The sequence below is a fragment of the Hevea brasiliensis genome, chromosome 13 (assembly GCF_030052815.1).
Source record: "Hevea brasiliensis isolate MT/VB/25A 57/8 chromosome 13, ASM3005281v1, whole genome shotgun sequence".
In the NCBI taxonomy this organism is placed as follows: domain Eukaryota; kingdom Viridiplantae; phylum Streptophyta; class Magnoliopsida; order Malpighiales; family Euphorbiaceae; genus Hevea; species Hevea brasiliensis.
This window is the reverse complement of record NC_079505.1, coordinates 57,847,971-57,863,689: the sequence shown is the minus strand read 5'-3', so window position 1 is coordinate 57,863,689 and position 15,719 is coordinate 57,847,971. Positions and strand designations below refer to the sequence as shown.

General features: G+C 37.2%; 1 non-coding gene across 1 annotated transcript; it reads left to right on the top strand.

The window, feature by feature from the left end:
• Window positions 1-14,721: 14,721 nt before the first annotated feature.
• On the top strand, window positions 14,722-14,828 carry LOC131172372 (small nucleolar RNA R71). Its single transcript, XR_009142852.1, has one exon. It is a non-coding gene; the product is annotated as a small nucleolar RNA R71 (small nucleolar RNA).
• Window positions 14,829-15,719: the final 891 nt, after the last annotated feature.

Sequence of the window (15,719 nt, the reverse complement as noted above, 5' to 3'; positions counted from 1 at the left end):
GTGAATATTTGAGTACTGAATTTGATGAATACTTAAGAGAGCATGGCATTGTTTCCCAGCTGACTCCTCCAGGAACACCACAGTTGAATGGTGTATCTGAAAGGAGAAATCATACCCTATTGGATATGGTACGTGGTATGATGAGCTATACTGATATGCCAATCTCCTTTTGGGGATTTGCATTAGAATCAGCTTTGTATATTCTGAATAGGATTCCATCAAAATCAGTTTCTTCCACACCTTATGAGATGTGGCATGGAAGAAAACCAAGTCTTAAGCATGTTAAGATTTAGGGTTGTCTAGCATATATCAAAAAGCTGAACACTGATAAATTGGAAACCAGATCAGAAAAGGGTCGATTTGTTGGATATCCAAAAGATAGTTTTGGATACTATTTTTATTTGCCTACTTCACAAAAGGTTGTGGTAAGTAGAGATGCCACATTTCTTAAACAACAGTTTGTTCAAGAAGGAGTTAAAGGAAGGCAAATAGAGTTAGAATTGGATAATTCTGACCAACCAACATATCAGATGGATATAAATCTATCTAGTCAACCTACACCTATTGAAGAAACATCTAAGGCTATTCCTCGTAGAACAACCAGGGTATCTCACCCACCAGTGAGATATGGTTTCCTTCATGAAGAAGAACAAGAGTTGTTTACTCATGAAGAAGTAGATCATGGAGATGATCCACTTATCTATGAAAAAACTATATCAGATATAGACTCTTCAAAATGGATTGATGCTATGAAATCCGAGATTGATTCCATGTATAAGAATCAAGTTTGGGATCTTGTTGACCCATTTGAAGGTATTGTACCTATAGGGAACAAATGGGTTTTCAAGAAGAAAATTGGTTCTGATGGAAAGGTAGAGACCTATAAGGCAAGGTTAGTGGCGAAAGGGTTTTGCCAAAGGCAAGGAATCGACTCTGAGGAGACTTTCTCGCCTGTTTCCATGCTGAAATCAATTAGGATTCTATTAGCAATAACTGCATACTATGATTATGAGATTTGGAATATGGATGTTAAAACAGCTTTTCTCAATGGATACATTGAAGAAAACATTTTCATGGAACAACCTAGGAGTTTTGAATCCCAAGATGGTTCCAAGGTATGCAAGCTAAAGCGATCCATTTATGTGTTGAAACAAGCTTTGAGGAATTGGAAGATCCGTTTTGATGAAGCCATTAAGTCATTTGGTTTTATCAAAAATGAGGATGAGCTATGTGTATATAAGAAGGTTAGTGACAGTGCTATCACTTTCCTTGTCTTATATGTGGATGACATACTGTTGATGGGTAATGACACAGGTATGTTGACAACTATAAAGGCATGGTTGTCAAATACATTCTCCATGAAAGACTTAGGGGAGGCAACCTGTATTCTTGGGATTCGCATCTATAGAGATAGAGCGAAAAGAATAATTGGTTTATACCAAATTCTATACTTGGAAAGGGTGTTAAAGAGGTTTAACATGCTTGTTTCCAAGAAAGGATTGTTACCAGTGAGACATGGTATCCACCTTTCTGAAGAGATGTCTCCAAAGACACCTGAAGAAAGAGATAAAATGGCTAGGATTCCATATGCTTCAACTATTGGAAGTTTAATGTATACAATGTTGTATACTAGGCCGGATATTGCATATGCTGTTAGTTTGACTAGCATGTATCAATCCAATCCATGTTTGGAACACTGGATAGCTGTCAAGAATATCCTTAAATACTTGAGAAGAACTAAGGATTTATTCTTGATTTATAGAGGTGGAGACTTGCAATTGGATGGTTATACTGATTCTGATTTCCAATCAGATATCGATGATAGAAAGTCTACCTCTGGGTATGTGTTCATTTGTAATAGAAGTGCAGTCAGTTGGAATAGTTCCAAATAGGATATGACTGCAGATTCCACTACCGAGGCTGAGTATTTTGCTGCATCAGATGCTATAAAAGAAGCTGTTTGGATATAAGGAACCTCGGTCTCACTAGAAATCCAAATACATAGAAAGGCGCTACCACATTATCAGAGAAATAGTTAGACGAGGCGATGTAGCCATGCAGAAAATAATATCAGCTGAAAATCTAGCTTATCCATTCACTAAGCCTATGTCACAGACTCAGCTAAACTGACATCTTGAGAAGATGGGTCTAAGATATTGTAATGAATGGCTCTAGTGCTAGTGGGAGATTGTTAGTAGTATGCCCTAGAGCATATCATTTAGTATGTATCTTGTACATATTTTATTAATAAAAAGCATTTCCACTTTTCCATTTACATAATATATTTATGTGCAATAGAAAAGGTCCATTGATATTTTGTTAGAAATTTTATTCTTAAGTTGTTAAGAATATGAGTGACAATATTTCTAGTACAAGGATACTTCATAATAAGGACATGCCTTATCCAGAAAGATTGTATTCATGTTTGTTCCCAAGTTATTTATATGAGATATAAATAAGATGGATTGGTAAGTCTCATGCCATATGACAAACATGATAGGCACTTATACATGATAAGTAGGTCGAACCAGTGACACTTATGACAAGCACATGGAGTTTACTCTTATCAATGTATTGTCATAAATTATATTAGTACATATAATCTTTAAACTTGAGATAGCACAGTTATCTTGTACATAGGTGGTTTGAATTTCATACTGCTTTCATACTTGTACTGTGTATGGGTATATGGGCATGTGTTGGCTCCTACTAGTTATATATGGAGGTAGGTGTTGATCAAGATGGAATCTATTCCTCTAAGTAAATAGGGATAAAATTCTATGTTCATTTAATTGTTCTTGATGTTTCAAGTTTCTGGCCAGGACAGATAGATTTAATCAGAAAAGAGTTTTCGATGAGAAAATCTTTTAATCAAGAACTAGAATTAAAAAAGAACATAATATTCATAGCAAATGGGGTTTAACATAAACCATGACTTCAGCTTGAGTTGGGATTTTATAACAGAGAGATTCTAGTGCATGGTAACATATGATTATAGGTTCATTTAAGGTAAACCTTATTACTGATTGGGTGGCCATGGCATGCTATGCTGGGTGTTAACCATGGTCTATGAGGTACATAAAATGGTTTAGAGAAATCATTTATGGTAAGAAAGAGTTTTGATGATATTAAGAGTTGATATCATATCTCATTGCCAATTAGTGATGAGCCTAGTAAGTCACACACATACACAAGTAATCACCAAATTAAATATGATTTAATTAATTAATTAAAGAGTTTAATTGATTAATTAAATAGGTTTGGTTTGCAATTAGATTGCAAAGTCCCTAGCATGGCTTGAAACCAAATCTAGGTTATTGGATGTATAGTATAAGTTAAATTTATATTTAAAGTGTTTAAATATGAATTTAATTAATGAGAAATTAATTAATAGAGATTAATTAATTAATTTATATTTGATATAAATTGATTAGAAGAAGAGAAATAATTATTTTGGGTTAAGAACTCAAAATTAAGACACAGAGGTATTTTGGTCATTTCACAGGGTGACATGTGGCACCATGAGATGGTGACACATGGCACTACATATAAGCTTGCCATATGTCTTTTAATCATGTAAGATGATTAATGTCAAGATTAAATATAGGTTTAACAATCGGCACAATGTGATTAGGTCAATTAAACCTAGAGCCAATCAAAAGGTGACATGTGACAAGGGTTTTAAGTGGTGACCTAGCTATATAAGGGAAAGAAGGAAAAGAAAAATACCTAGTTACTATTTGTTTCATTGGTGCAACCCCAAAGCACCTCTCCCTTTCATCTTCTTCATCTCTCATCGATTCAAAGAGATTTCCCAACAATCTCTTGAATTAAAAATACTAGAAATTGGTTCTAGTGTCCTGTTTACATCTATTGTGACACCCCTTACCCGTCTATAGTGTAGCCGAGCAAGAAATGCCACGCAGTGTACCAGAACACCCTATTTTAATTCAATCGTTTTTTTTATTCTTCCTAATTTATTTTTTTCATAGTTATGAAGTATAATTTATGAAATATAATTCATTTAAGTCATTTATTGAAATTATAATTTATTTGAGGTTCCGAAAATTTTATAGAAAATCCGGCAGAGTACTGACTAAAAATGGAGAAAACAATTCTTCGGAAAGATGTGAAAAACACTTCCAATAATTATTTCCAATCATTCTCAAACTCCAACAACCATCGACATGGTCTCAACATTAGCAATCATTTCAAGTTCTCAACATTAATCCACAATTTCATTCAAATTCAAAATCAACTAAAATTTCATGAAGATATTCTCAAATTATATAAATTAACAAAATTCTTCAAAATATGTACATCAACATATGATTACATAAATTTATTATTTACATGAGTTCATAATTTACAAATCACAAACTACTACCTAATACAAAATGCAAAAACATAATTTCAAAAGGGACCTAAAGGTCCTACCACTGATGCACTGTAGATGAGAGGTGACTCTGACGCTAGGCACATCTATGACCTCACCCAGTCTGTGGTCTGCTGGGCTCTCTGTCTGTCTCTCCAGAACCTACGCATGGCAAAAAGCGACGCACTAAGCAATAATGCTTAGTGGTGCCAATAATAAAATAAAAAGAACTGATAAAAAAAATAAATATGCAGTGAGTGTATTTATCTCTCATGCAGACAAATTTTTGATAATTATTGGTAATCTTATTTATTTGGTACTTGTTATATTCATTATTTCATTAAATTTATCAACTTTAACATACAGCTTCTTTTCTCTTAGGGTTTGCAGAACAATCCTCAAATGCTCATCATGTTCTTCACTGGTCTTGGAATACACCAAAATATCATCAATAAAGACCACTATGAATCAATCTAGGTATGGATGGAAGATACGGTTCATAAGGTCCATGAATACTGCTAGTGCATTTGTTAGGCCAAAGGGCATCACTAGAAACTTATAATGCCCATACCGGGTCCTAAATGCAGTCTTTGGCACATCTGCATCCTTCACCCTCAACTGATGATACCCTGATCTGAGATCAATTTTGGAAAATATTGCTGCTCCCTTTAACTGATCAAACAGATCGTCAATTCTAGGCAACGGATATTTGTTCTTCACTGTCACTTTATTCAATTGCCGGTAATCGATGCACAACCTCAAAGTCCCATCCTTCTTTTTCACAAATAGCACTGGAGCTCCCCATGGTGACACACTAGGGCGTATGAACCCCTTATCCAGTAACTCCTGTAACTAGATTTTCAGTTCCTTCAATTCTGTGGGTGCCATCCTATAAGGAGCAATAAAGATTGGTGCTGTACCTGACAGTATTTCAATAGCAAATTCGACTTCTCTTGCTGGTGGCAATCTAGGCAATTCTTCAGGGAACACATATGGGAAGTCTCTTACTGTGGGTATCTCACACAGATCTAGCTTAGCCTGCCTAGTATCCACCACATGTGCTAGGTTGGCTTCACAGCCTTTTCTCATCAGTTTTCTTGCAACTGTGGCTGAGATGACATTGGACAAGAAATCTATCCTTTCCCCCCACAACTGTGATCTCATTACCCTCAGGAGTTTTTAAAGAAATTATCTTTAATTTATAATCAACCATTGCCTGATGACGTGACAACCAGTCCATTCCCAAAATCACGTCAAACTCATGGAAAGACAACTCAATTAGGTCTGCCATGAATTCATACCCCCGAATCCTTAATGGGCAACCTTTGTGCACTTTGTTCACCACTACACTGTGGCCCAATGGATTAGTGACCAGGATATCTTGGTCACTCTCCCCTACTAGTATCCCCCTTTCTACGGGTAAGTTGATGCAGATGTATGAATGAGTGGACCCTGGATCTACCAATGCATGCACAGATGTATTGTAGAGGGAGAACGTACCCCTGATGATGTCCGGGGTATCTTGCTCCTCCTGAGCTCTTATGGCATAGGCTCTGGCAGGTGGTCTGCCCTCAAGCCTCTCTTCTGGCTCAGATGCAGGCCTCTGTGATGGTCCCACTACCTCAGATTTACTAGATTTCCTACCCCTTTGTGGTGGAGGAGCTGGTCTGTCTACTTGTGTTGGAGCAGTTGCAGTAGTTCTGCATGGATAGTTCCTCAACTGATGCTCTATCGACCCACACCTTAAGCAGGCACCAGTCATTCTCCAACACTCCCCCTTATGCCACTTCAGGCAATGCGGACATGCAGAAGATGCTGGGGCTAGTCCCCTAAACCCTGTCCTTGGAGAGTTGCTCACTGATGGTGTGGACTGACCTCTCTTAGGGGTGAACTATGGCGTGGGCCCCTGAAACTGACCCTGACCTTGTGGTTGACCTGAACTTTGTGCAGGTGGACCTTTGAACTTCTTCCCAGGTGCAGGAGATGAATTAGACTGAGCCGGGCCCCTCTTCTGCTGTCTCTCTCTTCTGGTCTGCTCACTTATTCTAACCTTTTCAACTTTTATTGTAGCTTCCACTAACTTGGTGAAGTCTGTGATTCCCAAGGTAGTGATCATGATTTTTATATTGTCATTTAATCCCTCTTCAAATCTCTTACACCTTTCGGCTTCATTAGATACTATCTCCCTTCCGTAGCGGCTCAGTCTGACAAATTCCTTTTCATACTCGGCCACTGTTAGCTGTCTTTGCCTCAGGTTAATGAACTCTCTTCTTCTCTCTTCCAGGTATACACTACCCATATATTTCTTCTTGAATTCTGAGAGGAAGAAGTCCCAAGTTATTATTTCTGGTTGCACTTCACTGGACACTGTATCACACCATTGGTAGGCATCATCTTGCAACAGAGATACAGTAGCTTCTAGATTTTGCTCTGGAGTGCAGTGGAGTTGTTTTAAAACCCTTCCTATTCTGTTCAACCAATTCTCGGCTGCAACAGAATCATCTTCTCTCTTGCCAAAGAAGTCCACTGCTCAAAATTTTCTCAGTCTTTCCAGGTGTGATTTCTGTTGTAGAGGTGGTGGTGGTGGTGGCATTACCCCAGCCATTTATCTGAAGAATTCGGCCATTTGCTGGAACAAGGCCTGTGGAGGCTGAGCAAGCTCTACTGGAGAAGGCGGAGCAGGTTCTCCCCTACCCCTAGTCTCAGCTGCTGCAGGTGGAGCATGACTCTCCACTTCCTCCTCAACTGCCCTCTGAGATGTGGGGTCTATATCCTAATCAAAATAACAAAGACAAACAGATCTGCATTAGTGTCACCTCGACTCTTACAAATGCAATGCATGGTATGGACTCTATCTAGGCCCAGAAATGCCTAAACTGTGCTCTGATACCACTAAATGTGACACCCCTTACCCGTCTATAGTGTAGCCGAGCAAGATATGCCACGCAGTGTACCGGAACACCCTATTTTAATTCAATCATTTTTTTTATTCTTCCTAATTTATTTTTTTCATAGTATGAAGTACAATTTATGAAGTATAATTCATTTAAGTCATTTATTGAAATTATAATTTATTTGAGGTTCTGAAAATTTTATAGAAAATCTGACAGAGTACCGGCTAAAAATGGAGAAAACAGTTCTTCGGAACTTGTGAAAAACACTTCCAATAATCATTTCTAATCATTCTCAAACTCTAATAACCATTAACATAGTCTCAACATTAGCAATCATTTCAAGTTCTCAACATTAATCCACAATTTCATTCAAATTTAAAATCAACTAAAATTTCATGAAGATATTCTCAAATTATATTAATTAACAAAATTCTTCAAAATATGTACATCAACATATGATTACATAAATTTACTATTTACATGAGTTCATAATTTACAAATCACAAACTACTACCTAATACAAAATGCAAAAACATAATTTCAAAAGGGACCTAAAGGTCCTACCACTGATGCACTGTAGATGAGAGGTGACTCTGACGCTAGGCAGATCTGTGACCTCACCCAATCTGTGGTCTGCTGGGCTCTCTGTCCGTCTCTCCAGAACTTAGGTGTGGAAAAATACGATGCGCTAAGCAATAATGCTTAGTGGTGCCAATAATAAAATAAAAAGAACTAATAAAAAAAATATGTAGTGAGTGTATTTATGTCTCATGCAGACAAATTTTTGATAATTATTGGTAATCTTATTTATTTGGTACTTATTATATTCATTATTTCATTAAATTTATCAACTTTAATTTTTGGTCGCCAAAGTAACCTATACTGGATGACTGGACTGGATAAACAGGTAAACTGGTACTGGATATTAAGTACCTCGGGCCGTCACACTATTGGTCACATGTGTGTCTCCCAGTGTGCAATAGAACAGCTAATAAGCTGTAATAACATTAGGCACAAGGCCACACCTCAACACAATGTCAGAATGGCTAAAAGCCATGAAATCACAGAATGGCATAATGCCATGTGCAATACTGCTAAATGAACCCTATTGGCATGCCAACCTATCCAAACCAATCTTGCTAGGTGTACTAGGGCATGTTACACTTTTAAACTTTACAATTCTTAAAATTTAAGTTTAGGTGTTACTATTCATTTCATTAGTCTACTAAAATGTTGACTTTTGCATAGACCATAGGTACATTGGTTCTAATACTCCCAACATACCACATTTTGCATTCTAAAATTGTTGGTATTGGTTGCCAATACCATTTCTAGTTGTTCAAAATTTTCAGATTTCAAGCCTCGTATTTACTGTTCCATTGGTCATTTTTGCAGTAGAAATTTGGCAAAATTGTCTTCATGAAAGTTGTTCATTATTTTGTCTAGTTACATTTTCTTTTTTGAATCACTCCATTTGGAGTTTTGTAGCTCAAGTTATGGCCTAAAAACCATAACTGGCCGGATTGGACAGAATCCAAAATTCTGGGCAAAACTGGTTCTGCCAGATTTGGTAACCTAAGTTTGGTTGGCAATTTGACTAGGTTATGGTCAGAATTTGGATTTGTGTTCTTCATGAAAGTTGTAGGTCTATGTCTCATCTTTCTTCTAGTAAAATTTTAGGTCAATTGTACCTTTCTACACTGAGGTATGACCAAATGAATAAGCACTATTCATTTGATCATTTTGCCCAAGCAGAATGCAAGTCACCCGGATTAGGGTAATTTTTAGGTCAACTTAATTTGGTTTTCTAGGCAAGGTTTCTCCACCAAAATTGTGCCATTATGTGTCTAGTTTAATGTCCAATTGGCCTTGTACCAATTGAATCTCTACAACTCCAGTTATTGCTGCCCAAACCTGCTAGACTCATACTCAGTCCTGCAATTCAGCCAAGGCAGCTCACCTAAACTCAAATCCAACATCCTTACTCACTTCAATTCCTTCTCACACACATTCAAATGGTCACTAATTGACCATTACAAGGTTAATAAACCATTACATGAGAAAACCCTAGCTAACAAAATTTTTAGAGTGCACACACACACATTTTTATCTTGTTTTCTTACATTTCCTACTTACTTCAGGCCATTAAACATGAATTTAATCAAAATAGCAAAAGTTTGGATACTAACCTTGATTTAGCTAATTCCCAAAGCTTGAAAACTCCTCTTTTTCTCTTTCTTTTTGCTGCCCAAGACTTGCTCTAGGTGTAAGGGTAAATATTTGTGAAGGGAAGCTAGGGTTTTGGGGTGATTTGGGTGGTGAACTCAAGCTTGGTGAAGCTTTAATGGAGTTTTCCTTCCTCTCTCACTCTCTCTCTACGTTTTTGGCTGCCCCAAAGGTTGAAGATAGCTATTTAGTTCTTTAATTTTTATCTCCTTTTATTCATTTTTAAGTAGTTTATAATGATGTGTCAAAATTTGGTTGGGTGGAAGGATGTTTAATTACATTATAATGATTTCATAATTCAAATTTCTTTCATTTTCTTTCCTTTTTTTGTCTACTTAATTTCAATTTAATTTTTGGCATTATTTATTCAAATTTTGTATCATAATAATTATTTACTTAACTAGACAAGTCGGCCAAAAATCACCTCTAAAGGTGAAATGACCAAAATGCCCTCCATTTGGCTTAACAGACCAAAATTGTCTGTACCGATTGAAAAATTTTTCTAAGTATTTTCTTGGCATTCTAATGCCATAGGAACCTCAATGACCCTTCTCTGGAGTCCTAAAAATTATTTTATGAATTTTTCCTCGGTTCTAGGGCTCCTTGTTGCGAGAACCGCAACTTTCCACTAGGTTACCCATCGCTAGGGCACCGGCTCATTTAACTTAGTTGTATTTTATTTTTAAAATTTTTTCCTAAATTTTTCTTATTAATATTTGAGTTAATTATGGTTTCTCACTTTAGTTTAAATATTTTTTCCGGACGTTCTAGCTGTTCGGACCCACACTGGTCACCGAAACAGTAGAATGTACGGAGTTGCTACAGGGAGAGTGTTACATCAGTAATCTCTCAAAAGGCAAAACCTGATTTTCTAATTGATTGGAAAAGCTTTAGAAGCTATTCAAGGGGCTGCCATTGATGATCTTAGTGTGGACAAGCTAGAGGGACAACATCTGGTGTCCTAAAGACGCATCCCAAAGGTGCCAAACACACTGCAGTGCATCAAATAGGTTAGTGCACTTGTTCTTGATCTAATCTGGAGTTCTAAAATTAATCTGATTAATTCTAAAATCTTAAATGGCAAATACAGATCCAAAAACATATTAAAGGAGTTTTAATATATTGTTTATCATTGAAATCAAATAGATAAAAATAAATCTTGCATGATGCATGTGACCCTAGGTGAAAATTTTTGAATTCAATGATACAAACTTGTGTTTTTCATGCTTCTGCTCCTTTAGTCGCAATTACTTCTGCCCATTTTAACACATAATCAACTCCAACCAGAATATACTTGTTTCCACGGGAAGAGGGAAATGGGCCGATGAAGTCTATTCCCCATACATCAAATAATTCTATCTCAAGTATACCATGCAGTGGCATTTCATTCCTTCTTGAACTGTTACCTATTCTTTGGCATTGATCACAACCTAGCACAAAGGAACTTACATCCTTAAATAAATGTGGCTAGTAAAATCCTTCTTTCAAAATCTTAGCTGCGGTTTTTAAGGTGTCGAAATGTCCTCCATATAGTGATGAATGGCAGTGATAAATGATACTTTCCATATCTTCATCTGGTATGCCCTTCTTATCAGCCCATCATTACATCTCTTGTATAGTAGAGGTTCCTCCCATAAGTAAATCTCACATCATGTAGGAATTTCTTCCTTTACTGATAAGTCATATTTGGAGGCAGTACCCTGCATACAAGAAAATTAACAAAATCAGCATACCATGGAGCTTCGGAGAATGCAAGTAATTGCTCATCAGGAAATGAATCATCAATTGGCAGATCTTTGAAGTCCTCTGTGTAGTCCAATTTTAGTCTGGAAAGATGGTCAGCTATTGCATTTTCGAATCCCTTTTTGTCTTTGATTTCAAGGTCAAATTCTTGCAGGAGTAAAATCCATCGAATTAGCCTTGGTTTTGCTTCCTTCTTATTCATAAGGTACTGGATTGCAGCATGATCTGTGAATACAATGACTTTTGACCTAACGAGGTAAGATCTGAACTTGTCCATTGCAAACACTACTGCTAGAAATTCCTTCTCTGTGGTGGCATAATTAATTTGCACATCGTTGAGTGTCTTGCTAGCATAATAGATAGCATGGAGCTTTTTATCTTTTCTTTGCCTGAGCACTGCTCCAACTGTAAAGTCACTTGTGTCATACATCACTTCGAATGGTAGCTCCCAATTTGGTGGCTGCATTATTGGTGCTGATATCAGGGCTTCTTTGATCCTGTTAAAGGAGACAAGGCAATTTTCATCAAAATCAAAGGGAACATCTTGACTTAACAAGTTAGTAAGTGGCTTAGCTATTTTGGAAAAGTCCTTGATAAATCTCTTGTAGAATCCTACATGTCCCAAAAAGCTTTGCACTCCCTTGACTGATGTTGGGGGTGGCATGTTTTCAATGATCTCAATTTTTGCCTTATCAAGTTCAATTCATCTTTCTCATATCAAATGTCCCAGAACTATACCTTCTCTTACCATGAAGTGGCATTTTTCCCAATTTAGGACCAGGTTTGATTCTTCACATCTTCGTAACACCTTAGATAAATTAGCTAGGCATTCATCAAAAGTAGTTCCATAGACAGAAAAATCATCCATAAAAACTTTCATGATATCTTCAATATAATAAAAAAAGATAGCCATCATGCATCTTTGAAAGGTAGCAGGGACATTACAAAAACCAAAATGCATTATTCTATATGCAAATGTTCCATAGGGACGAGTCAATATTGTCTTTTCTTGGTCTTCTGGGTAAATAGGAATTTGAAAGAATCCCAAATACCCATCTAGATAACAGAAATAAGAGTGTTTTACTAATCTTTCTAACATTTGGTCGATGAAGGGGAGAGGGAAATGGTCTTTTCTGGTGGCACTGTTCAATTTCCTATAATCTATGCACATTCGCCAACCAGTGACTACTCTAGTAGAGATTAATTCATTGTTTGCATTTTGGATAACAGTTGCCCCACCTTTCTTAGGAACTACATGTACTGGACTAACCCATTTACCATCAGAAATTAGGTATATGATACCTGCATCTAATAGTTTTAAAATTTCTTTATTGACTACTTCTTTCATATTTGGGTTAAGTTTTCTTTGGTGTTCGATCGTGGGTTTACGATTTTCTTCCATAGGTATCCGATGCATGCAAATCGAAGGGTTGATCCCCTTCAGGTCTTCTATCTTATACCCTATGGCTTTGCTATGGATCCTAAGTTCTCTTAGCAATTTTTCCTCTTCTAACTTAGGCAGGCTAGCATTGATTATAACAGGATAATTAGAATTTGAGTCCAGAAATGAGTACCTTAGTGAAGATGGGAGAGGTTTAAGCTCTACCTATTTGGTGTTTTCCTGGAGCTTGCCTTTGGTTTGTTCCTCTTTCAACTTTTCCATCTCGGAAGCCTTAGCTAAGGGTATGGGTGGATGAGCTACTAACTATTGTGCACAGGTTGCTATTTCTGTATTTTCATCATCCACTGTGTGGCTGTGCACAATACATGCTTCAAGAGGATCTTTAGAATGTGTCTTATGAAATTCCTTTTCAACTTGTTCATCAATTATGTTAACGTTGAAGCATTCATTAGATTCAAATTTGTGCTTCATTGTGTCGAACAAGTTGAACTCCACTTCTTATTCTCCTACCTTGAGAGTTAGTCGCCCATTTTTGACATCTATGATAGCTTTGGCAGTTGCCAAGAATGGTCTTCCCAAAATGATAAGAATTTGAACATCTTCTTCCATCTTAAGGACAACAAAGTCTACTGGAATGAAGAATTTACCCACTTTGATAGGAATGTTTTCAAGTATTTCCACAGGATATTTAACAGATCGATCAGCCAATTACAATGATATTGTTGTGGGCTTCAGTTCTCCGATCTCCAGCTTTTTGCATATTGATAGAGGCATTAAACTGACGCCTACCCCAAGATCGTAGAGGGCCTTATCTATTTTCTTATTACCAATGAGGCAAGGTATGGAGAAGCTTCTTGGATCTTTCAACTTTGGAGGCAGTTTGTTTTGCAGTATGGCACTGCATTCCTTTGTTAGAGCTACTGTTCCATAGTCTTCTAGCTTTCTTTTCTTTGACAGAATTTCCTTAAGAAATTTTGCATAAGATGGCATAGGAGAAAGTGCTTCAGTGAAGGGGATGCTTATGTAAAGTTTCTGTATAACTTCCAAAAACTTCCCAAATTGCTTGTCCAATTTGGCTTTCTGAAATCTCTGAGGAAAAGGTAGGGGAGGCTGGTATGGCTCTGGTAATTTCTTTGTCTTCCTTGCTTCCTCTTCCTGATCTTTCTTAGCTTCTTCCTCCTTTTTCTCTGCTTGGCCTTCAGAATTTTCTATGGTTTCCTCTGTCGGTTTTACCTCTGGTTATGCTAGAGTTCTCCCACTCCTCAGTGTAACTGCCTTACAATGCTCCCTTGGGTTCATTTTTGGTTGGCTAGGCTATTTGCTAGCAGCTTTACTTGAAGAACTTGCTTGCTGAGCTATTTGATTCTCTAGCATCTTGTTATAAGTAGCAAGTTGGTCCACTCTAGAAGTCAACTATTTAATCAATTTAGTTTGTTGTTGTTGAGCTGCTAGGAATCCTTCCATCATGGTTTCCATGGTCATTTTTGGTTCATGTTGTTGAGGTTGGAGAGGTAGTGATGGCTATGCAAAGTTTTGACCTCTGCTCTGAAATCCAGGGGGTGTTGGAGGTTTGTACCCTTGTTGCTTGTTTATTGGCTGGTTCTGCTGATTGGACCATGAGAAATTTGGGTGGTTTCTCCATCTAGGGTTATAAGTATTTGAATATGGATTGTTGGGCTACCTCTGGTTGAAGTTTCCTCTATTATTCACATAGTTCATCTGTTCTGTAAAGTTCATTGAAATTACTGTATTCTGAACTCATGTATCCTCCTCCATAGCTATCCTTATGTTGACTGTTTGTACCTACTGCGTTGGCTTGCATTCTTTCAAATTTCCTCGTGAGCTAATCAAACTGAGCATTTATCATGCTTAGCGCGTCTACTTCCAAGACCCCTGCAGTTCTCCTTGCATTTCCTCTTTCATTTGACCACTCATAATTATGATATGCAACCCTTTCTAGATGTTCAAGTGCTTGTGGCACTGTTTTCTCCATTAGATCACCTTCTGTAGCTGAATCAATTGTGCTCCTTGTAGACGGTAGTAATCCATTATAAAAATTTTGCACTAATAGCCAATCTTCTATGCCATGGTGTGGACATTCCCTCTGCAGGTCTTTATATCTTTCCCATGCGTCATAGAGTGATTCTCCTTCCTTTTATTTGAAGGTGTTGAGCTCAAGCCTCAGTTTTGCAGTCTTTGTAGGTGGAAAATACCTTGCCAAAAAAGCTTGAGAAAGGTTCTCCCAAGTAGTGAATGTTCCAGCCGGTTGAGAAAGTAACCACTTCCTTGCTCTGTCCCGAAGGGAGAATGGGAATACTCTGAGTCTTATTGCTTGATCAGACACTCCATTCATCTTGAATGTGTCGCATAGGGCAAGAAAGCACTGGAGGTGATAGTGTGGGTCTTCTATTGGTGAACCTGCAAACTGGGTTTGTTGAATCATTTGGAGCCATGCTGGTTTTAATTCAAATGTAACACCCTCACTGTAGCAATTACGTGCATTCTACTGTTCCGATGATCGGTGTTGGTCTGGACAGCTAGAACGTCTAGAAAAATACTTAGACTAGAGTGAGGAGTCATAAATAACTCAAATAAGTATAAGAAAAATTAAGGAAAAATTTTAGAAATAAAATACAACCAAGTTAAATGAGCTGGTGCCCTAGCGATGGGTAACCTAGTGAGAAGTTGCGGTTCTCGCAACTAGGAGCCCTAGACCAGGGAGAAAATTCATAAAATAATTTTTAGGACTCCAGAGAAGAGTCATTGAGGGTTCTATGGCATTAGAATGCCAAGAAAAGGTTCAGAAAAATTTTTCAATCGGTGCAGACAATTTTGGCCCGTTAAGCCAAATGGAGGGCATTTTGGTCATTTTGTCTTCAAAGATGATTTTTGGCCCACTTGTCCAGTTACGCAAATAATTATTATGATCTAAAATATGAATAAATATTGCTAAAAATTGAATTGGAAATGAGTAGAAAAGAAAAGAAAAGAAAAATGAAAGAAATTAGGAATTATGACATCATATGATGTCATTAAACACTCTCCACCTAATCACTATTTGACAAGCAAATTAAAAGGG